We start from the raw sequence: 25,002 nt of genomic DNA, 5'->3' as shown, positions 1-25,002 counted from the left end.
TCGAAGAAGACTGTTTACTATGGGATACCTGTACAATTATTCCAGCCAAATGGCAAACTACCATGCTATCAGAATTGTACCACAAACATCCGGGAATGGTACAAATGAAGGCACTGGCCCGGATGCATGTCTGGTGGCCCTCCACACAGAGACATTGAAACAACAGTAAGGGAATGCAAAGTATATCAGTCAATGCAGCCAAAAATGCTGCAATCCGAAGCTAACCCATGGAAATGGCCATCCAAACCCTGGCATGGGATTCACATAGACTTTGCTGGATCATTCTTGGGTGAGACTTTCCTTAGTTCTGTGGACCCACACTCCAAATGGCCAGTAGTTTCACAGCTGAAAAACACCAAAGCAGATCCCACGATTGACTGTCTACGAGCTATTTTTGCCACTTACGGATTGCCTCATGAAGTTACGGACAATGGGCCTCAATTTACATCCAGACATATTTTGTCCATACCCTATCACCCAAGTACTAATGGGGAGGCAGAACGTTTTGTACAAACATTCAAAAAAATCAATGAAAGCATGAAACTTCTAAATGCCTCCTGGATACACAAAACTGCAGATTTCCTATTGGGATACAGAAACACGCCGCATTCAACCACAAAATGCACCCCAGCAGAACTACTGTTTGGCCGCAAACTGTGACCAGACTCTCCACAGTTCATCCAGATCTGGGTCTCCGATTGCAAAAAACAGAATCACCACAGACCAGTCTCTCCAATGGAAAGGAGGCCACAAGGAGAGCACCAGATGCAGAAGATGATCCCTGCAGATTCACAAGTGAAGTGTTGCTTCATTTGGAAGGACTATCTGGGGCCCTGAATTTTAATGAGGGAAGGAGGTGTGGGTGCAAGTGTAGCTTTACCTAGGGGTAGGTACCAAGGGAGCAATGGTGGGAAGAGAGAAGACAAGGGAGTCATTGAGGGAGTGGTGCCCGTGGAAGATGTGTCTGGTGGTGGGATTACGGAGTAGGTGGTGGAAAATATGTTGGATGCGGAGACTGATGGGGTGGTAGGTGAGGACATGGAATCCAAGGACAGGATTCTGGGGGTGAAGGGGCCATGGACAGGTGTGTGGAAAATGTAGGATATGCGGTTAAGGGCCATGTTGATGATAGTAGAAGGGAAGTCATACTTTTTGACAAAGCAGGACATCTTGGATGATTCTGCATAGAAGACTGCCCTGGGAGCAGATACGATGGAGATGGAGGAATTACAAGAAAGGAATGGAATCCTTCGATGGAAATGGGTGAGAAGAGGAGTTGTTGAGTTGGTGTGGGAGTTGATGGGGTTGTAGAAAACATATGTTAAGAATTTTTCTTCCGATATAGAGAGAGAGAGATTAAGAAAGGGGAGAGTGTTGCTGGAAATGGACCAACTAAATTTGAGGTCAGATTGTAAGTTGAGAACAAAGTGGATAAAGTTGACAAGCTCATCATGGATGCAAGAGGGAGACAGCACCGATGTGGTCATCAATGAAGTTAAGGAAGTGTTGAGGAGCCTTGCCTGTCTAGGTTTGTAGCATTAATTGCTGAACAAAGCCAAGAAAAAGGCAGGCATAGCGAGGGCACATGCGGGTATGCATGGCAGTTCTTTGAGCTGGAAAAACTGGAATGAGTCAAAGTCGAAGTTATTGGGGGGGGGGGGTAGTTCTGCCAGCCAGATGGTGATGGAGGGCGATTTCCTGGGTCTTTATTCGAGGAAGAAACTAAGGGCTTTGAGGCCTTCATAATGGGGATGGAGGTATAGACGATTGGATGTCCATGGTGAACGTGAGGCAGTGAGTTCAGGGAACTGGAAGTTGGTGAAGTGATGGAGGGCATGTGAGGTATCACTGATGTAGGTGGGGAGGGATGGAATCAGGAGTACAATTTATATACTTTTTTTATTTCTTTTAACTCATACCATTAAAATTTGTGGAATGCCTAATCTTCGTATCTTTTTTCTCAATGCACATCTACTGGTGCACTGCAGTTCTTCCAGATCATGATCAGTTGGGTTTGCAGTGTCCATGGTCCAGCATTGTTGTGTATGGAGGAAACGTGGCCTCCTTGCCTGACTGGAATGTGTGCATTGCAGGTGATCACGTGTCCTCTCTGTCTGAAACTTATTTGGAAGTCACAACACCTGTCAGTCAAGGTTGGACTCTGGTCACTAATTAATGCACATCTCGCCATTGGCCAATTTAAATTACCTGGGGTCATTATTGACTAGCAGCACAGATTAGCACTGTATTTAACAACAGTGCAGAGCACTTTTGCTCTCTCTGCCTTGTGGTCCAAGCCCCAGACACTGCTCCATGCCATGTTGGTGCTGTGGACATCTCTGGAAGGGTCGTGGGTAGAATGAGTGCTACACTGAAGCTGAGCCAAGTATTGCGATAGATCAACATTTGCAGTAAACCCACACCCCACTGATCAGGGAACTGGGAGTGTGGGTAGAAGTCCCTGTTTATAGTGTGTGAACGGGGTCTAACATAGGTTTACCATTATTAGAGTCCAACGGATGTCCGAGGTCAATGTGTATATTATCGCTCAAGTTAAACAGAGTGTGCAGTGTCTAACCCTAACCCTAATGTACCAGTAGGGTCGAAAACAGGTTTACCATTGTTAGAGTCTAACTGATATCCGAGGTGAATGTCTGTATTGCCACTTACGTGAATTAGTAATTGTGTATCGTTTAACATTTTCCCATTTTTTCCTGTGTTAATAAAGATTATGTGATTGTAACACTTGTGTCCACGCACGTCACTCTGTGAACTCACTGAACCTGACACTCTTCTCAACACAACAAGCATTAAGCCCTTTCAAGCTGCTGTGTAAAATGGGGTTAACCGGGCAATTTGCCCAGTTAGTGCCCCACTCACACGGCAGGTTGAAAGGGTCCAACCCGCTCAGGGTCATCCCAAATCAACTGCTCCCTGCCCTACCTCAGAGGTAGTCAGGGAACCCAGTAATACTCACTAGATCACATCCTCCTGCAGCTTGAAACCGAAAATGGCCAACCCGGTGGTTCCAGTGACATCAGCGCTTACACGCTGGCATCCCAAGGAAACCCCCGATGAAGTGCCTGCCACGATCGGGAGGGGAGAGAGAGGTCGCTGGGGTGTTGGGGAGGGGGAGGTTACTGTCGCGGGGAGGAGGGGGTTGCCATGATCAAGGGGAGAGACGTCGACTGCCACGGGGAAGGGGTCGGCTGCCGCCAGGAAGGGACAAGCGCGATTGACGGTGGGAGGGGAGGGAGACTGACAGCCGAAGGGGGAGCGACTGACAGCAGGTGGGGGTGGGGGGGAAACAGGGGATACTAGTTTGCAGGACGCGTCACTTACTGCGTTATCGTGGGGGCAGGATGCCCCTTAAATTGCCAGGTTGGCAATTTACTGGGGCTATCTCCCTCAGCTTAAAAGATGCTGGAGGCAGCTTTGCCCCACTAATCTCACTTGGTTCCCCAGGTGCTGCAGCTTAAAAGCGCCTACTGAGTGTGCAAATGGTAACCTCAGGAGCAGTAGAGTAGCAGAACACTACATCATCCACCCCACTATAGCCGTAGACACCAAGTATCACACACCACACCAGCACACACCCTGGCGAAGCCCTCTTCCAATAGCCGGGGCACCATACACCAGCAAACATCCGGGAAGAGGGAGACCCACAGGTCCACAGGAGAGAACCGAAGAAATCAGGCCCAAGACAAACAACCAATACTCACCACAATACAAACAAATCCCCCCTCTTCTCTCTCCTCTCTCTTTTCTCTACATCTTTTCCACCTTCCTCTTCTTCCTCCCCCTACCCCTCCATCACCACCCCAATCCCTGACCCAAACCCTCCCCACCCCAATCCTGTCTAACGGTCCACTACCCAAGTACTAACCCACCGGATGACAATGACGAGACTAAGGTGCACCCTGGTGTGTGAGGCAATTGAACGAGCAGGGCCGACAATCACCCAGAAAGGGATTCACCAACTGAGCCACCCAGTGGACCCTCCAAAAATTCCCAAACACCCCCAACTACCCAAACCCACCTCCTTTCCAAACCGCACCCCCCCACACCTCAATCCCTCCCCAGCTGTATCCCAACTGAATACCCCAAAACTCAAATCCTGTCATATCACCCTATCTACACAACCTCAAACACCTGGGGGACACCCTAACCCAGACCTCAACCTAGAAACACCAACTCCAAACACATCACGATCAATCTTATCCAAAATCCACCTTTTCCTAAATACACAACAACACAAAATCAATCCCACAAGGGCCTCAAGGCCTGACAGCAAACTCAAACAGGCACTGCCTGATGTAGACTCTAGGCCAGGACACAACCAGGGAGGATAAAGGCACCCTTACCCAGTCTTAACCTTAATCCTAAACCCCCCCCTCCAAATAACCCAATATAATCCCACATGGGCATGGAGTTCATCCAGCTAACTCTGCCAGGCACTGATGAGGACAGACCACTAGACCAGAACACAAACAGGAATCACAGAGGCAACCTTACCCAGACCACCTTATCCTAAACACCAAATAACCCAAAATCAATCCCACAAGGGCCTTAAGGCCTAATGGCAAACTCAAACAGACACTGCCTGATGTAGACTCTAGGCCAGGACACAACCAGGGAGCATAAAGGCACCCTTACCCAGACTTAACCCTAATCCTAACCCAATCCTAACCCTCCCCAAATAACCCAATGTAATCCCACATGGGCCTTAAATCCATCTGGTTACCTCTGCTAGGACAGGATTAAGACAGACCCCCTATGACAGGACACAATCAGTTATCATAGAGGCAGTCTTAGGCAGACTTCACCTAACCCTAAATACTCTGCAACACAAAATCAGTCCCACAAGGGCCTTAAGACCTAACAGCAAACACAAACAGGCACTGCCTGAGGTAGTCTCTAGGCCAGGACACAATCAGAGAGCTTAAAGGTACCCTTACCCAGACTTAACCCTAATCCTAAAACCCCCAATAACCCAATGTAATTTCACATGGGCCTTAAGTTCATCCAGCTAACCCTGGCAGGCACTGATGTGGACAGACCTCTATGACAGGGCACAACCAGTAATCACAGGGACAACCTTACCCAGACTTCACCTTATCCTAAAACCCCAACAACCCAAAATCAATCCCACAAGGGCCTTAAGGCCTGACAGCAAACTCAAACAGGCATTGCCTGAGGGAGACACTCTAAGCCAGTACACAACCAGAGAGAGTAAACACACCCTTACCCAGACTCAACCCCATCCAAAGACAACACAAATAGAAGCCCCACAACACCACCAATTCCCACAACAGACTCCCTGAGCCAGAACACTTATGACACATTACAGGAACACTCTTACAAGCTTACAACCTAACTCTAACCACAACCTTAACCCTGATCCTAACCCTAATGTGGCAGTACAGAGTGACACAGAACCCCAGAGAGGGGAAACAAGTGAACACAAGGGGGATGATGATCCCGCTGTCCACATATTAACACCCTAACCCTCACCCTTACCCAGATTCATTCCTTTTCAAATAGAACCCAAATAGAAGCCCCACAACAGCAATCTCCACAACAGACTCCATGGGCCAGCACACTTATGACAAATTACAGGGACACCCTAACACAGACCCGAGCTTACTAAGAAACACCACCAGTAACCCCAACACTAACTCTAACCCTACACTATACAAATTGTAAAAACTTTTGAATGAATGATACAGAAACCTACCGGAGAAGATACGAGGCCAACAGAGGCTAGAAACAGACACAGTGTAATGAAAACATGGGCCAGCACAAAGTGGCAGTACAGAGTGACACAGAACCCCAGAGAGGGGAAACATGTGAACACAAGGGGGATGATTATCCCGCTGCCCGCATATTGCCAGCGGGATCGAATACAGGTTTACCATTATTAGAGTCTAACTGATATCCGAGGTGAATGTCTGTATTGCCGCTTACGTGAATTAGTAATTGTGTATTGTTTAACATTTTCCCATTTTTTCCTGTGTGTTATAAAGGTTATGTGTGATTGTAACACTTGTGTCCACGCTTGTCACTCTGTGAACTCACTGAACCTGATACTCTTCTCAACACAACAAGCATTAAGCATTTCAAGCTGCTGTGTAAAATGGGGTTAACCGGGCAATTTGCCCAGTTAGCGCCCCACTCACACGGCAGGTTGAAAGGGTCCAACCCGCTCAGGGTCATCCCAAATCAACTGCTCCCTGCCCTACCTCAGAGGTAGTCAGGGAACCCAGTAATACTCACTAGATCACATCCTCCTGCAGCTTGAAACCGAAAATGGCCAACCCGGTGGTTCCAGTGACATCAGCGCTTACACGCTGGCATCCCAAGGAAACCCCCGATGAAGTGCCTGCCACGATCGGGAGGGGAGAGGGAGGTTGCTGCCTTAGGGCTGGGGTGGGGGGAGGTTAATATCGCGGGGCGGGGGGGGGGGGAGGTTGCCATGATCAAGGGGAGAGGCGTCAACTGCCACGGGGAAGGGGCAAGGGGTCTGCTGCCGCCAGGAAGGGACAAGCGCGATTGACGGTGGGAGGGAGACTGACAGCCGGGGGGGGAGCGACTGACAGCAGGTGGGGTGGGGGTGGGGGAAACAGGGGACACTAGTTTGCAGGACGCGTCACTTACTGCGTTATCGTGGGGGCAGGATGCCCCTTAAATCACCAGGTTGGCAATTTACTGGGGCTATCTCCCTCAGCTTAAAAAGTGCTGGAGGCATCTTTGCCCCACTAATCTCACCCGAGTCCCCGGGTGCTGCAGCTTAAAATCGCCTACTGAGTGTGCAAATGGTAACCTCAGGAGCAGTAGAGTAGCAGCCAAGACCACATTTGACTATCCACTCAGTGCAACCTAAAGTACCGTAGCCTGTTTATATTTTGAACTGAGTCCAATACAAAGAAACTCAGCAGTCAACTCAGCAGGTGGGTTGCAATAAGGTGTGAGAATTTTAAATCATATCTTAGCATTGAGGGAAAATACTTCTAAGAACAAAAAAAAATACATCTATAATGCACTTTTTGAAATCATTTAAGGATTCATCTCTGCTAATTCTATATCAACTTTAAATGCAAAAAAAACTGACCATTGCAGAAAATGACCATTAAATAATGAAATTAATTTGTTGACAAATGTAACTGGACAAAAATAAATCACACTTCGAAAGCAAGGTCCATAAATAACTCTTTCGTAAGGGCAGAGAATTGATCAGAGCATTAAAAGCCAAAAATAAAACATGAATATCACACATATATCTAAAATAACAAGCAATGGACTGAGTTTTGTTTTGCCACTTTCCATCTACATTACTTCACGATACTTAATGTCAAGAATCTCTATATATTTAAATATACATAAAGTATTACCTCTGGTACTCATTAGTAGTCATACTATTAATATCTGGCCAAACAAAAATTATTCTCTAATGACGAAGAAAATATTTTTAACTGCGCAGATGGATGGGGAGTGGCTTTAATCATAATCATTTCTTGCTCACAAGAAAATAGAAAAACACCATTGTTCCACTGAAAGATGAGTGCAATGATTTTTTTTAAAAGACACTTATGGTAAACAACTCGGATGTACCAATACAAGTTTTACATGAAGATATGTCAAAGTGGCACTTTTTAGATAGAACTTTTCAAAATTAAAGTTCCAATTAAATATTAACCATCTAAAATTAGGCAAACTGTACAATTTTTGGGTCAGCGATTCATTTCTGGTGGCTTTAGATGGGACTGAATGGATAGGAGTACAGAAATAGGAATGAGATATTGAACAACATTCTTTTGATCCGACTGTTCAATCGGCAGTCTCTCAGGAAAACATTCCCAAATCTCCGCTGACCTGATTTCACTTTTAAATGGTCAGTTCAAATTTTATTATTTTAACTCTTCCCAATGACAAAATGAAAACTTTCTTCTGTCGAGCTATGGGACCTCTTGCATAAAAACAGCAAGTGCTGGAAATACTTACCTAATCACAAGTTATAATGGTGCTCACGAGCACCGAAATCCTCCTTCGGGGGTACTTTTTAATTAATCCTGTTCAAGACGGTGCATTTTTTTTTCAGGGCCGCGCAATGTTATTACAACGTCAGCCTCCCAGGTTTGCATCCGGCGCTGCAAGGAGTTTGTACATTTTCCTCGTGTCTGCATGGGTTTCCTCCAGGGGCTCTGGTTTCTACCCACCATTCAAAACGGGGGTGTAGGTTAATTGGGTATAATTGAGCGGCATGGGCTCATGGGTCAGAGAGCCTATTACCGTGCTGGATGTCTAATTTGAACATTTCATTAACTCTTCTTTTACTGCATTAATGGCAGAAGATCATTTATTTTCAGTGCTTTCTTCATTAAGGGAAAGGTTAGCCAGATCATTTAGTGAACCTTGAACTTCAAATAATGCCGTTAGAGCTTCAAAGGTCAAGATCTGGTGTATCTCTATCGTCAGCTCTCCTCCTCCTCCTCCCGGATACAGAATACCCTTGGTTCTCATCTTCCACCTACACCTTTCAACCCACCAGCCTACACATTCAATTCATCGACTGTTGCAATTTCCACCAGCTCCACAAAATTCCACAGATAGGTAGATCTCTTCCCCTCCCATTTCAGAATTTTAAAAGTATTGCTTTCTTTGCAACCTCTTGGCCTGCTCTTCTGAGCTCACCAATCTCTCTTGTGCAACTTCAGGAAATGCAACATCTCTTTCTTTTCCATTATTCGGGGACCAGGTGAAGCTTGGAATTTTGCATCCCACTCTTATCCGGAACTGTCCATCTGTGGCTGACCACTGCTCTAATTGGGCTCAATGAAAGCTGGGGGAATAGCACTTATCTTCCATTTTGGCACATTACAGCCTTTCAGAATTTAGAGCGAATTCTCCAATAGATAACTTGGGCCTGTCTGTCTGCATCAGGTCTGGGTATTTTTACTGCAAGTCACCCATCTCTGAATTTGGATAGGTTCTTTTTTTCTCACCTGCTGGGCATATCCTACAGCAGTAACACGTGAAAACATAATTGTCCTGTAACTGTCTCAATGTCAGTGTACATGGCCAAAGGCATGCTATGAATAAATTATTGACCATATCTGACCTGGACCTTCTCCAACTAATAGATCACATAATGTGCCATCTTTCAGATTCTGGTTCACGTATCGTTTCCTAATTTAACTCGCGTACAAAGAACTTCAGAATCAGAAACAGTTGGAACCCCGATGTCACTCAGCAATTTAACATCTTCCAGCAACTCTCAAACCTCGAGTCCTGAAATCAAAAAGCAATGTGGGCAAATGCTCCCATTTTCATGTAGAACTGCTAGTAACACCCGACAAAGCAAGTCCATATTTCTGCCAATTCTTACGTCCATCTCAGTGAAGCCATTCAACATTCTCCCTGCAATCTTAACTATATTTCATATAATTAATTCATTCAAGGTGGTCTTCGTCAAATCCTTTCAACCTCAAGCATGCATTTATGTCAGAAATATAGGCTTTTGCAGTTTTCTGGACAGAACAAAAACCCTTCGATCCTTACTTTTCACTCCATCAGCTCTGCAATTACTGCCAGTTCCAGCAAGAATCCATCATCAGACACATACTCCCCTCCATTTTCAGAATTTTGTAGGGATCAACCTCTCCACAAATCACCTGTTCCTCCATCCCCATCTAAGACTTCCCATTGGATGACACGTTCCAGTGCAACTTCAGGAGATGAACCACTTGTCCTTTTACCTTCTCATTATTATGTCCTCTACCGGCACCACCTACGGCTCCTAGAACGCTTCCACCAGCGTTGTCTCCGCTCCATCCTCAACATCCATTGGAGCGCTCACACCCCTAACGTCGAGGTACTCGAGATGGCAGAGGTCGACAGCATCGAGTCCACGCTGCTGAAGATCCAGCTGCGCTGGATGGGTCACGTCTCCAGAATGGAGGACCATCGCCTTCCCAAGATCGTATTATATGGCGAGCTCTCCACTGGCCACCGTGACAGAGGTGCACCAAAGAAAAGGTACAAGGACTGCCTAAAGAAATCTCTTGGTGCCTGCCACATTGACCACCGCCAGTGGGCTGAAAACGCCTCAAACCGTGCATCTTGGCGCCTCACAGTTTGGCGGGCAGCAGCCTCCTTTGAAGAAGACCGCAGAGCCCACCTCACTGACAAAAGGCAAAGGAGGAAAAACCCAACACCCAACCCCAACCAACCAATTTTCCCTTGCAACCGCTGCAACCGTGTCTGCCTGTCCCGCATCGGACTGGTCAGCCACAAACGAGCCTGCAGTTGACGTGGACTTTTTACCCCCTCCATAAATCTTCGTCCGCGAAGCCAAGCCAAAGAAAAGATCATGCTTCCACACAGTTTTTCCAGGTAAAGTAAAACTCACTGGCATTTCTTCCAATCTAATGCACCTCACTCACTGTTCACAATGTGGCCTCCTGTACATTCAAGAAAGCAAACACCGATTGGGTGATGTGCACATATTCTGACAGTAAATTTGAAGTTTGACAGCTTTGTGCAGCACTTGCACTCCGTCATCAAGATTAATCCTGACCTTCCATTTATCTGCCATTTTAATTCACCATCCCACTCTGACCTCCTGTTAATGTTGCATACAACTCAATGAAAGCTTGAAGAGTAACACTTCATCTTCCATCTGGATATTCTCTAACTTTCTGGACCCAGTGCCAAATTCTCCAACTTTAGTGACCTGGCTCATTTTTCCTACCTGTACAAGAACCATTTTTACCTGCCATCTATGCGTCTTTATTTCCTTCTCATTTGGAGAAAGTCCCTTAATTTCACTGATCTCTCTCCCCATCTGCACTGGTGCGAAGGTTTACTTGCTTCTCTTCCTCAGGTCTAACAAATGCTCCCTTCATGCTAAGTTTTGCTGTGTTTTCTCTTTCTATTTCAGATGTCCAGCACCTGCTGCTTTTTGATTTCTATACGTTTACTTTTCGTTACGAAACTATTGTACCCTCCCCTACACCAAATGCCAGTCACTACTACCCGCACTGGTTTCAATTCTTTAACGTTTGTCAAAATTAGGTAACATTTGTTTCAGAATCCTGGATCACAATCTTTCACTCTCTGCACATTATCCAGATCACCTTCAAATTCAAAGTGCATTCTTTGGCTTCACAGCTTCATATATAATGAGCTGACTATATATTGCAATGACTGACTGACTTTGAACTATTTTTGTGTGCCGAGTTCATGTTTGATCAATTTGAAATTTCACTTCGCTACTTTTGTCTGCTCCCATTTCTACACTGTTAGACCACTCTTCCTTCTTACTTTGATCAAGCAATTGGTAGCATTCATGCAGTGTAAATTACATCCTTTTCATACTAAACTACCCATACAGAAGAGCTTGGGTGAAGCTCTCCACTTCCTACGTGTTGAATTTTAACCTTCAGGTATCTCCATGATACAACTTGAATGTCTTACTAATCTGTACTGTATATTCATATTTTCAGTCAACTGCACATAACAGTTCCTATTTCAGATGTTTTCTTTAAAATGCTATGGCTTTTAATGCTGAAAAATCTGATCACAGTTTTACCTGTCATTTTTAAAAGTGCTACACATATATTAATCTTTAGGGCTTTTTACACAGAGATGCCACAACACTGCTGTAAAGAAGACTCGTCTTTAGGCAGACTCTACTTGCTCAATGCTAAGCCAGTGTGTCATTTTAGACAGCAAGCTGGCATTCCGGGAGCAAAAGAGGTGGGACGTGGAGCACAATAGCATTGGCACCGAGTGTGACGTATAACATGCCGTATTTGATGGCACACAAGACCCACTTTTCTTCCCCCAGAAAACGGCTCAAAAATATACCCAGATCTTGTCTACCGAGCTGAAATGAGAGTGATAATGGTGATCATCCTCGCTATGTGGCTCACTAGCAACACCGCTGCTATTGTTGGGGGTTGGTGGCGGGCTATTGGACGTGGCGGCGGGGGGGGGAAGGGGAGTGAGGCGATAGGATCAGTGTGGGGGCTGGTGGCGGGCTGTCAGGAGACTCTCCCGGTGGGCCTGCTGCCAGTCCCAGAACTAGTCCTACTGCACCACCCCCCCCCCCCACTCTGCTCTTCTCTCCCCCTGTCCTGGCCCCGGGCTGCCAGCTCTCCCTTGTTACACAGATGCCGATTCGACGCTGTGACTACCTCTGCTGCTGGTTTTAAAGGCGTGACTGCAATGACCCCCACCCCCCCCCCCCCACATTCTGTGCTCGTACCTTTTACGCAGAAGGAGTGGCGCAAAAAAAAGCGCAATATTCCCCACATCGAAGAGGCTGTGTAAATGGGGCTTTTGAGGTGGCAGCTTTGAGTATCAAAACTGAAGGCCCAGTAACCATATTCCTAGGTTTAACAATTTCAAATCACAGCCTACAGATACTATTTCAAACTAAGCAAATTATTGTAGTTTATCATGGATCTTCTGATCTGCAATTGATAAAGAAGGCGCAGAGGGAGTCTATGACCTCTTTCTAAATTAAGATTTCTCTACCAGCAAATTTAACTGAGATTGCTACTTGGTTAAAAAATAAACTAGGCTCATTTCAAATAGTATTTACACAGATGGGGAGCCTGCAGTTCATTAGATTTAGAATCTCATGGTTGGTTAGAGCCTTATTGTGTGACTGCAGCTGTTGTGTAATTTCATTGCATTAATAATGGTCACGTACCTATTTTTTTTAGGTATTATTTCCATTAAAAAGGAATTATTCTATTATCCAAGATAAAATTTGCTCAGTCTAAATTTCAAAGAGGCCTCTAAATTGGATGATTTCTAATAGCATTTCTCAAATCACTTCAAAATAGAAAACATGATTCACACCAAAATTACTCCAATAACTGTAATCACAAAGGAATAACACAAATCCCCGCATAAATGCTGGGTAAGAAGGATGGAAGGGATTATGAAGGGGAGGAAAAGGAAAGTAGAAGTTACTCTTTCCAAGCTGATAGCTTTTGAAAAACACACAAATTGATTTTTGAAGGCAAAGTACTGAAATGGGTCAGGACGGGCAGAGAGGATGTGAACTATTTGAAGTGCTAGGCCTCAGGCTGCCTTGAAATAAAGGGAGAGTGCACCTGGCGTTCAGTGATAACAAGTGTTTAAAGAGAAAATGTACTGCTGAAGGAAATTTTGTTTATTTCAATATAAACTAGGCTTGCAATAAGGTGTGCCTGAGTTAGATTGCGTGCATGCCCGTGGGCGCATGCATCTAGGCGCGTGTGCGTACATGTCTAGACATGTGTGTATACATAAACGTGCATGGGTGAAGGTATACACGCATGTGTGGGTATAGATGCGTATATACCTACATGCAGGTATAGACACATGTGTATGTATAGATGTGTGTATGTATGTGAAAGCACATGTAGATAATTGTGCACCCACATGTGCTTGTAGGTGCATGTGCGTGCATAGACACACGTCTACAGACGTACACACGTCTGTGTGTGTACATGGAAATGCATCACACACACACAATATATATATGCAGTTTTTTCAACATTTTTGTACATTCTAATATTGTACCTTGCAGCGCTAATGCCACGGTTACTTCCCCACGCCCCACCCCAGTTGTTAAAGGGACTTTCCCACCAATCTGCTGGAGGAGCTCGGCAGATCAGATAGCATCCACAGGTAGAAACGATCAGTCAGTGTTAAGTTAAAACCCTTTATTAAGTCCAAGATATAAAGGTGAAATTACCTTTATATGAAGCAGCAGGACTGTTCTGGGGATGATAAGACAGAAGGTGTAAAAGGTGGAGTGACAGATAGAGAGACAAATCATTATGAAAGGGAGGGAAAAGTTACGGAGAAAAGAACGCCCATGAATATGTAGATAAGAGATGGAAACAGTGTAATCAGATTGGCATGGGGTTGCCTGAAGTTAGAAAAATCAATGCTCATCCCATTAGGTTCAAGGCTGTCCAAGAGGAATATGACATACTGCTCCTCAAGGATTTATACACATTGTTGAAAATTGACAAGGTGGAAGTGGGAGTCAAAGCGAGTGGAAGTGTGAATGCAACAATTTAATTCTGACTCTTTTTTCCAGAGAAGAAGCATCTCATTTTGAAGAGATTTGAGCATATAAACTTACAAAATGGAACAATGCCCTGCAATGCATGACCAAAATTTAACAAATGCATCCAAACTGGAACCCGCGTTAAAACTGAAATGAGCAGACTGAGCAAATTTTAAACTTGCGCAAAAAAACTGTGAATAGGAAACAAGCAAAAGGAAGTCAAAGAGATGAAAAAAAAAGGTATTCAAGCTGACCAGCCCAATACTTGCACTGGGTCAGCAGCAGATTGACCACAAGATTACAGAAAACTCATTGAAGAATACACCCTTGGTAGCTCTTTTCCAAGCTATTTCAATAGCTCTCTCCCACAGGGAAAAGGAGAGAGAAGAAAAGTTCAGCAACAGGGGATAGCGAAGGGAAAAATAGAGGGGAAACAACACGAGAAAGAGAATGGATAGAAACACGAAGGAAAATTCAAGTGAGAAACTGTAACGTAAAGAGAGGAATCGTCTTTCCCAACTTGTTCTGTAAAGTTACAAAAACCGTATGCAAGCATCCAAATAGCTAACTGCATACACACATTTTAATAAATCTAACATTGGGTAGATTTATAGTATCTATCTTCCAGGTAGATATTGCCAAACACAATACCTTGCCTGCAATGAGTTAATACTAAATATAATGAGTAGCAGACTACAAACGAAGTCTCCTAAATCATTTTGGAGCCAATACCTCTTTATTTTAGCATTTTGTGGCCAAGATTTACTTGAAAATGATTGGTCATTTAAATTTCACCCACTGGTTTTTCAGGCCTGCAGAATAAACGGCACCACTGAAAACTGCCAGTTAAGTATTTGTTTTGCCAGTTGATTATCCAGCAATGCAAGTGTAAAACATACTGCTAGAACCAGTGACTGAATGTCTATGATAAACAGCTTTGCATTTTGTTCATTCATAACAGCCTGCTTCTTCTAATAAATTACAAGGGCATTTCCAAGCAGTTCTTAGAGAAGACTGGCACACCAAAATCCCAAAGTAATTAATGCTGTCAAAGGACGCATGTTGAAAAAGCACTCACCAATCATTAAATCATCAAATTTGGATTGATCCAAGCTATCAGTGGCTCAGAATTTCCAATAATAATGATGGTGAAAATACTCACTTTTGGCATCCAAGCACCTTCCCCAACAGCTCAAGCTGAGAAACTCATTCCAGGTCCCAGAATCTGGTGGGGAGACACAGGTTTCTTCCAAGTCAGTGGCAAGTGCACGCTTGCACTGGTGACTGGAAAACCAGCTCCAAAATATTGCCTCATCAGGTTCTTTCTTCCCCACCACACTTTTGTAGTGGCCGCACTGAGATGCATCCCTCAGCATGGTACAATGTACAGTGAAAGAAATTATCTTAGATTACAATAGGAACTGGGAAAGTATGCCAAGGATGGCAGATGCAGTTCAATTTGGAGAAGTGGGAGGTGCTGTATTTGGGCAGGACGTAACTCTGTAATTGAGGGCATTAAGGAGTGTTAGGCACCAGAGGGTCCAGGTCCATAGCTCTTTAAAGATGGCAGTAGAGTCAGACAGAGAGCATTTGGGACACTTGCCTTCACTGGACAGGGCATTGAATACAAGCATTAGAGTGACATGGGGAGGTTATACAAGACATTGGTGAGGGTACTCTTGGAATATTGTGTACAGTTTTGGTTGCCTAGTTATAGAAAAGGGTATAGAAGAGGTTGACAAAGTTGTTGCCAATATTATGGAAGTTGAATTATCATGAGAGATTGAAAAAAAACTAGGCCTGTTTTCTATAGAGTATAGGAGTTTGAGAAGGGATATTACTGAAGTCCTTAAGTGAACAGTGAACAGTGACAGTCCATTTCCAAGACCCAGGTGAAAAGTGACAAGTCTGCTTCCAAGACCCAAGAAATCAAAGACAAGAGGACACAACTAATACAGTGAAGTTAGTGGGATTTAAAAGGGATGTGAGGGGACAACTCTTCACTCAGAGGGCATATGGAACAAACCGCCAAAGTGGTGGAGGCAGGAACATTGGCTTTCATTACAAAATAGTTGGAAAAATAGATGGATGTGAGGGTCTTAGAGGGGTATGGGCCTAATGCAGACAAGTGGCACCAAATCAGGAAGCCATTTAGTTTGGCATTGTCAAGCTGGGTCTGTGGGCCTATTTCCATGTTGTTCTGGTCCCAGAGGACCCCAAAACCCAGCAGCAATAGATATTCACCAAGACAAATAGTTACTTAAACAAAAGTTGCTTTTAATTATTTTTATACATAAAAACAGGATCAACCTTAAACTAATTATTATTAAATTAGCTTAAACTAAGTTAACTCCCTCTAATTCTAAGCACACATGTATGAAATGTGTGTACAAGTTCAGAAAAGTTCTTTGATTCACAGTCCAATCTCACTTCTCACTCTCCGAGTTCATCAGTATCAGGAAATCCTTACACTATGCACAGAATGTAACATATATGAATCTTCACCAGGCTTCGGTGCTTGAAAGGTAAATGGTTACCACTCAGGAAGGTTCTTGTCAGTTTTAAGAGAGATTTGTTGCTTGTTGGACACAAACTGAGTCCTTCCGACCAGCCTTGTCAGTGTCTTGCCGAAGAAACATGCCCCTCATCAGGGTTTTCCAGATGATAACCTCTTTCTTTCAGGTCACCACAAAGTTCCTTTTTGTTTTCTTATTTCAAGTGAAACATTATGCAGCCAGACCTCTCCTCTCATATGGACCACAAGGGCTTTGACCAGGCTGAACTAAGAACACACAACCCTTCTTCAAAATGGGGTTTTTCTACAAGTTTGCCAGCTTTCATTGTTCCAGTCCCAGCTCCTGCTGCTGAACTGTGGAACTGAATTCTCTCTCTCTCTCTCTCTGAGAAAAGGCTGTTTGATTCTCTCTGCTTGCAAAACCACATGACCTTCCTAGAACAGCAAACTGCATTCAGACAGACTGCGGCAGCAGACCTAATCTTCCGAGTCTGTTCATCTGTTGCTTTCCAAAACAACAATTCATTACTCCACAGCATGTCCAATTAACACCTACTTGTGAAGTCCTTATAAGCATTCTTCCAAGTTTTTGCAAAGGCACTCGGAGCCTGAAGCTCTGGCATTTTAAAGTGAGATCTGTGTTGTGAAATGTTTGTATCTTTTTGTGACCTACACTAAAAAAACCCACAATTTATCTCCTTTAAAACATATCTATATACAATAGAAAATATAACATAATCTGTCATAATGTCATAAGGCACTATGACTATTTCCTCTGTGAGATTTATATGGAAAACAAGATTCATATCAGTTCTCTCAATAATATCCAAATTTTCTTCAACAAGACTACGGAGCATATTATGAATTTTAGAAAGGAAAGGCCAAGGAACCATACACCTGCCTGCATTGATGGGGCAGCCGTGGAGAGGGTTAGTACGAGAAGTGAGCCTAAGAAGTGAAATAGATAGAAATCGAACAATCTGCAGAAAAACTTACCAGTTTGCAAGGTGTTAGAACCTGCTTCATTTTAATTCTAAATTAAACTTTCAATGGGGCTTACTCGAAGCATTAAACACAACTGGTACTGCACATAAAGAGTGAGAAAGCCTGAATACGAAAATGACATTCAGCCCATCTATTCATCGCCACACGCACATTCTCTTCCCTCAGTGACCTTTACAGTAACTTCCACCCTCCTCCTCCCTGCCCCGTTTTCTCAACCAACCCCTCCCCCCTTGCTTTCCATAGAAACATAGAAGATAGGAGCAGGAGTAGGTCATTCGACCCTTCGAGCCATTTAACGAGATCATGGCTGATCTTAAAGTTCAGTACCCCGTCCCCGCCTTCTCTCCGTAACCTTTAATACCCTTATACTGAAGAAATAGATCTAATTCCCTCTTAAATATATTTAATGAACCTGCCTCTACTGCCCTCGGTGGCAATGAATTCCACAGATTCACCACCCTCTGGGTCTAGAAATTCCTCCTCATCTCGGTCCTAAATGGTTTGCCTATTATCCTCAAACCATGGCCCCGGGTTCTAGATTTTAGGCAGCTCAGGTATTATGGCTACCTGAAAGGGATAGTGTTAGTGGGTGTGGCTTGCTACGGCCCTCAAGCATCTGAAGTTTATGGTATGCGGCTCTTATGATAAGCAAGTTTGGCCACCCCTGCTATAGCTATTAAAGTATTGCTGTTTTAAAAGAAACGAAGTTTCTTTATTGCTTAAAAGAAACATTACATAGTACGACAAACGAGCCTGCAGCTGCCGTGGTCATTTACCCCCTCCATAAATCTTCGTCTGCGAAGCCAAGCCAAAGAAGAACATAGTACCAGAAGTGGGGTTGTTCAAATAATTTATGCTGCATCTGCAAGTCTTTAGACTCATTACAAATTTGACCCACAGAAGTTTGCACTGCTACTTACCGTGGCAGGGCCTCAAGCACTAGAGGTTTACAATACATTTGTTTTTGCTGAGGTAGAAGAGCAGGTCCAGGGGATGTTTGACAAGGTTATCGAGATGTTTCATGAACACTGTTCACCAAAGAAAAATTAAACGTTCGAGAGGTACATTTTTCGCTTACGCAGGTAGCTGCAGGGAGAGAGCTTTGATTATTTTTTTTTAAATAAACAAACTTGAAATTAAAAGCAAGAACATTGGATCGCTGAAAGATTCAATAATCCATGGTCAAACTGCGTTCAGGATTATTGCTAAGAAAGTGAGAGAGGTTGCTGCAAGAGACAGAAATTACCTTAGCTGGAGCTGCCACGCCAATAAAATAGCTCTGCAGCATGCAAAAAAGTTTGGCAATAGTGCAAAAGCCATTGAAAACAACGGCATAGTCAATGCCACAGTCTGTGTCCTTTCAAACAAAAAAATGAGATGGAGAGACATTCAAGCACAAACGATGTGGTACTCAACATTCACCAAAACAATGCCCAGCCTATGGAAATGTGCGCAAAGGGCAGAACCATTATGCAAAGCAATGTTTTTCAAAAGGGAAATAAACCAGAAGTGAAAGCGTGCACACTATAAAACACTGTATAGAAGAAACTGCTCTCGGTGATGCACTCTTCATTGTCATGGTAGTGCAGGAAGATTCTAAACCAACAGACACTGAACAGCCAAGTGTCAACAGAGTGGAGCAAGATAAGTGGACTGTGTCATTACATACAAATGGAACAAATATTCTTTTCAAACTGGACACAGGGGCAAAGGTCAATTTGATCTGTGAGTCCAACATCAGGGCTGTGAAGATAAAGCCATACATCCATGCAAATCCTGTACAGCTCAAAGCCTACAATGGACAGAGCATCAACACAAAAGTTACATGTAAACTCAAGGTGAAAGTTAAAGATAAAGAGCACCACCTCAGGTTTGCAGTCATCCCAGATGGACATGAATCAATGCTCGGTGACAAAGCATGTGGAAACTTAAGCCTAATCAAGAGGGTGTATACACCAGGGAAACTTATTGTGTTAGCTGATACATTATCTAGAACAACGACACAGAGCGAAGCACACAATAAGAGTTCCACAGAATCAGATGTGAAGCTCCACATGAATCTGATCACTAAATCTCTTCCCATATCTGACATGAAATCCAAGCAGATCACAGCTGAAACAAAAAAGGACAAAGTTCTACAGAAGGTCATCAAAAATTTGAATGAAGGTTGGTCTAGAGGTGAATGTCAGCCATACTACAACATTAGAGCTGAGCTGAGTGTTGTCAATGGGCTTCTACTCAGACAGAGAAGAATTGTCATTCCTCAATCGCTATTACAAGAGATGCTGAAAAGGGTGCACGAGGGTGCCTTGAAATGGAAAAATGCAAGAGGAGGGCCAGAACTGCTGTTTATTGGCCAGGGATAAATGCTGACCAACAGGATGGTCTCCAGCTGTGAGACCAGTTTGAAAGATCACGCAAAGCAAGCAAAGGAACCCATGATAAGAACTGACGTACCAGCAGAACCATGGCAGAAAGTTGGGACTGATCTGTTCCACATGGATGGAAATAATTTCTTACTGGTTATTATTCATCTGTTGAATTATCCAGAGATTGTGCTGCTTCTTCATGTCTGCTGCTTATGTGATCAAATATGTGAAATTGATCTTTGCAAGACAAGGAATTCTTCAAATTGTCTAGTGACAATGGACCATGCTACAGCTATAGAGAATTCCAGAAGTTTGCAGATGAGTATGATTTTCAACACGTGACTTCAAGTCCTCTGTATCCACAGTCAAACGGTAAAGCAGAGAAGAGTTCACATAGTTAAACAGCTGTTCAAGAAAGCACAAGTCAGTGGCTCTGATCCATATTGAGCTCTATTAAGTTACAGAGCTTCGCCACTTGAACATGGCATATCACCCACAGAGCTTCAGACGGGATGTAGACTATGAACAATACTTCCCTACACTGCAGACCTCAACAAGAACAGAGATGTTGAAGATGTCAAATGAAAACAAGGAGACAAAAAGCAAATTATGATAAGTCAGCAAGAGGCTTAGGGCCACTGGCACAACATGACACGGAGACTCAGAGATTCCAACACTTGGGACAAAAAGGTCACTGTTCTGGAGGAAGTAAATCCAAGATCCTTCACTGTCAGAACAGAGGATAGTCAAATACTGAGGAGGAATTGAAAGAGCCTGCTGAAAATGCAAGAAACACTGCAGGAACAGACAAATGCAGAGGATCCAGCCTGCACTGCATCAGAAGAAACACCACCAGTGCTAGACAGAGTGGACCTGCAGAGCTGACATGGGCACCTGCTAAGAAGATCCCCACACGTTCGCAAAGCACCTGTCAGACTGAATCTCAAAAAAAACTGCACACTTAAAAAGTTTGTGCTGCTCTTGTTTGTGTTTTTTTGTGCTGAACTTCAAATTGAAATGAATACTGTGTTAGTGTCATGTCATCAACCTTCGCAAGGAAAGGAGATATAGTTATAGAGTGCTAGTGATCCTCCTGACCACTAGAGGGAGCCAGAGACTAGTTTAGTTGCAGCTTGGGTTGTTTCAAGATGGATTCCTCCACACGGTCGAGTCTATAGCAGTGGTACTTAACCTTTTTCTTTCCACTCACATACCACTTTAAATAATCCCTTTGCCGTCGGTGCTCTGTGATTAGTAAGGGATTGCTTAAAGTGGTACGTGAGTGGAAACAGAAGGTTGAGAATCACTGCTCTATACCCAATTGTTATCGAAATATTTTGCTTGAGAAAAATTGTCATTGGTCCATTTCCTTTAGGGATATGACATAACGAGTCAATTAGGTACAATTAAAATTATGTTTGTCAAACTTTTTCTTTCCACCCATGTGCCATCTTAAGCAATCCCTTTCCAATCACAGAGCCCCTATGGCATAGGGATTACTTAAAGTGGTATGTGAGTGGAAAGAAAAAGGTTGAGAACCACTGGTCTATAGCTAATAAAGTAGTTGTTTTAAAATACCCAGGTTTCTTAATTGCTTAAAAGAAACATCACACCTTACACACACTTCCATGACCTGTTCTGTCTCATTCCCCAACAGGAGATGCAGTTTTTCACTCTCTAGTTGGTACATCTATACATTGATTAAAGAAACTTTACTGAACTCAGTTGACAATCTACAACATGTCCAGCCTTTTTACAGTGTGGGAGTCCCAGTCAACCTGTGTATCTGCCATCTATCTAGAAACTTGGTCCTCCAATTCCCACTAACTATTGTGCGGTCCATATTATCATCTCATTAAAGTGCTCGTTCCTTTCTCAGTCCTCACACCAAACAGCCTCAGTAGAGGAGCCCTCTAATCTGTCCTGAGAACTGCCGTGATATTTTCCCTGACAAGCAACGACACCCTCCCCCTTTTGTCCTTCCCCCTCCATCAGGTCTAAAACAACAGAACCCTGGAACACTGAGCTGCCAGTCCTATCCCTTCTGCAATCAAGTCTCACAAATGGCCATAATTTCGTGATTACATGTGCTGATGTATGCTTTTAAGCTCATTTGATATTCCTACAAAACTCCTTGCGTTGAAATTCAGCGACTCAGAACATTGTTCCCACCATTCATTTTCTGTCTTTGCTGCAGGAAAAACAACATCTTTTTCCACAACCACTCCGTTATCTGCACTGGTGCTCTGGTTCCCATCCCCTGCGTAACTAATTTAAACCCTCTGGGTCAGCACTAGCAAACCTTTCTGCAAAGATGTTAGTTCCCCTCCAGTTCAGATGCAAATCTCTCACCAGTTCAGGTGCGACCTTCCCTGCAAGAGTGCCCAATAATCCAAAAATCTGAAACTCTCCCATCTGCGCCATCTCATTAACCAGGTATTAAGCTTCATATTCCTCCTATTTCTAACCTCACTAGTACTTAAAAGGATAGTTAATCCAGTGATCACAACCCTGGCGATACTTTCATTTAACTTAGCACTTAACTCCTTGAAGTCACCTTACCATTCTTCCTATCTGCATCATTGGTCCCTACATGATGTATCTGGCTGCACATCCTCCCACTTGAGAATACCATGGACTTGAACCAAGACATCACTGAACCTGGGAGGCAACATCCCATCCTGGAGTCTTGATCTCATCAAGAGAATCTCCAATCTGTTCCTCCAAGAGTTAAATCCCCTATCACTGCAACTCCCCTCATGCCCCCTTCCTTACTGAGTCAAAAGGCCAGACTCCTTGACAGAGACAGGACCACAATGGCTTGCTGTTCAGGGGAATGGTCACAGGAGTACCCTGCAGTGATTGTCTAGTTCCTTTCAGTCTCCTTGCGGTCATCTAGCTTCCTTTCTATCCCCTTCCTCTTAGATGTGGCTGTCTCCCTGTTACTCCTGTCTTTCACCCTCTCTGCCTCCTGAATGATCTGGAGTTCATCCAGCTCCAGTTCCCTAATGCAGTCTGCAAGCAGCTGCATGCACTTCTTGTAGGTGTTGTCATCAGGGACACTGGTGACTTCCCTGATTTCCCACATTCCTCAAGCAGAACATACCCCTGTCCTGGCTGCCATGCCCACTGCTCACTACGGGCAATTCAAAAAATAAGTCCTTGTCTGAACTCACTTGATCTTACCTATGCCATCTTACTGAAGCCATTTTATTCCCAAAAATCCTGGTGCACCACTTCCTCAGCCTCGGCTCACCAAAGCCTCTAAATCCCCACTCTTAATGCCACCCACACACAATTTTTTTTTAACACCAGCAAGGTTTTTTTTCCCCTAACTTGCCTTGTCGCCTTTGATCATTTCTGAGCATAAACTCAGGGTTTCTCTGATCCATAACTCTTAAAATTGTACCATTTACTTATCCTTCTTCCTGTCACCCTGCATCACCTCAAGCTTCTGCTTATTAAGTCGTAATTTGCCTTGCATCGGACTGTTCAGTTCACCAATCCTTCCATTTCCCTTAAAGCCAATAAGTTGCAATTCTGAGTGTTTGAGCTCTTTGTAAATATTGCAACTGTGTCAAGCAAGCACAAGTCAAAGTCATCAATATGTCAAAATATAACAGTCAATTTGAGGTAACGCAGAAATAAATGAAATGTTTTTATTTGGGCAGTGGTAATTGCACCGCAGGTCTTCGATTACTCGTGAGAAACACCTCAAAATAATTGCAAGAATATGAACCACATTGCTTCATTCTGTGCTCTCTTACACATGCATTTGTGGATACAAGTTTGCTATAAAACAAAAATTAAATCTGTATCATCCGAATAATTTTTCTAAAGAAACAATTATTTATCTAAGCAGTCTTCGGCTATATTTTTTGCCTCACCTTTCATGGCTCCCAAAAAAAACATTTGATATCAGGACATTTTTTTTTTTAAATATGATCACATCACATCACATGTCACAAAGTCATTGCTTAGCAAAAAAATCTCCAATAAGTAAATAATGGGGAGGGGGGGGGGGGGCACAATTTAAATGGGAGCTCAATATTTCTACTTTGTAATAATAAGGCTTCACTGTGAGACTGGACTTTTCCCTAGCTTTGCTACAGGGAACAGTATCAAATGGTAAAGAATGCAACACATTGCAAATTCGCACAAGATTCTGCAATTCAAATATGTCCAAGGCTCTTTCAGTATTAAATGAATCGTTCCACTTTTTCTAGACTTTCCACTGAGCTTTGAGTACTCCTGCTTAGAACAGGATTTACATTTCAGCATGATTCCAGTTTGGGGTAGGGGGGATACAGGTTTGGGGAGGGGGATACAGGTCTGGGGAAGGGGGGATACAGGTCTGGGGAAGGGGGGACACAGGTCTGGGGAAGGGGGGATACAGGTCTGGGGAAGGGGGTATACAGGTCTGGGGAAGGGGGGATACAGGTCTGGGGAAGGGGGGATACAGGTCTGGGGAAGGGGGGATACAGGTCTGGGGAAGGGGGGATACAGGTACGGGGAAGGGGGGATTCAGGTCCGGGGAAGGGGGATACAGGTCCAGGGAAGGGGGAAACAGGTCCGGGGAAGGGGGGATACAGGTCCGGGGAAGGGGGGATACAGGTCCGGGGAAGGGGAGATACAGGTCCGGGGAAGGGGGGATACAGGTCCGGGAAGGGGGGATACAGGTCCGGGGAAGGGGGGATACAGGTCCGGGGAAGGGGGGATACAGGTCCGGGGAAGGGGGGAAACAGATCCGGGGAAGGGGGGATACAGGTCCGGGGAAGGGGGGATACAGGTCCGGGGAAGGGGGGATACAGGTCCGGGGAAGGGGGGATACAGGTCCGGGGAAGGGGGGATACAGGTCCGGGGAAGGGGGGATACAGGTCCGGGGAAGGGGGGATACAGGTCCGGGGAAGGGGGGATACAGGTCCGGGGAAGGGGGGATACAGGTCCGGGGAAGGGGGGGGATACAGGTCCGGGGAAGGGGGGGATACAGGTCCGGGGAAGGGGGCTACAGGTCTGGGGAAGGGGGGATACAGGTCCGG

At 44.3% G+C, this 25,002-nt stretch overlaps 1 protein-coding gene across 4 annotated transcripts in view; it reads right to left on the bottom strand.

The window, feature by feature from the left end:
• Positions 1-25,002, bottom strand: part of osbpl6 (oxysterol binding protein-like 6) — a 135,583-nt gene that overhangs the window by 104,404 nt on the left and 6,177 nt on the right. The window contains exon 1 of one of the 4 annotated variants that reach the window (XM_069935829.1): positions 23,851-23,924. The exons of 2 other annotated variants lie outside the window; for them this stretch is intronic. The gene's annotated coding sequence lies outside the window, so the exon portion shown is untranslated. Of the gene's footprint in view, positions 1-18,514; positions 18,657-23,850; positions 23,925-25,002 lie in introns of those variants that run through there. One more of the 4 variants, XM_069935831.1, reaches the window with a different exon arrangement.

This window comes from Narcine bancroftii, chromosome 4, assembly GCF_036971445.1.
Source record: "Narcine bancroftii isolate sNarBan1 chromosome 4, sNarBan1.hap1, whole genome shotgun sequence".
In the NCBI taxonomy this organism is placed as follows: Eukaryota; Metazoa; Chordata; class Chondrichthyes; order Torpediniformes; family Narcinidae; genus Narcine; species Narcine bancroftii.
The sequence above is the reverse complement of the archived record's forward strand: the minus strand, read 5'-3'. Positions and strand labels throughout refer to the sequence as shown.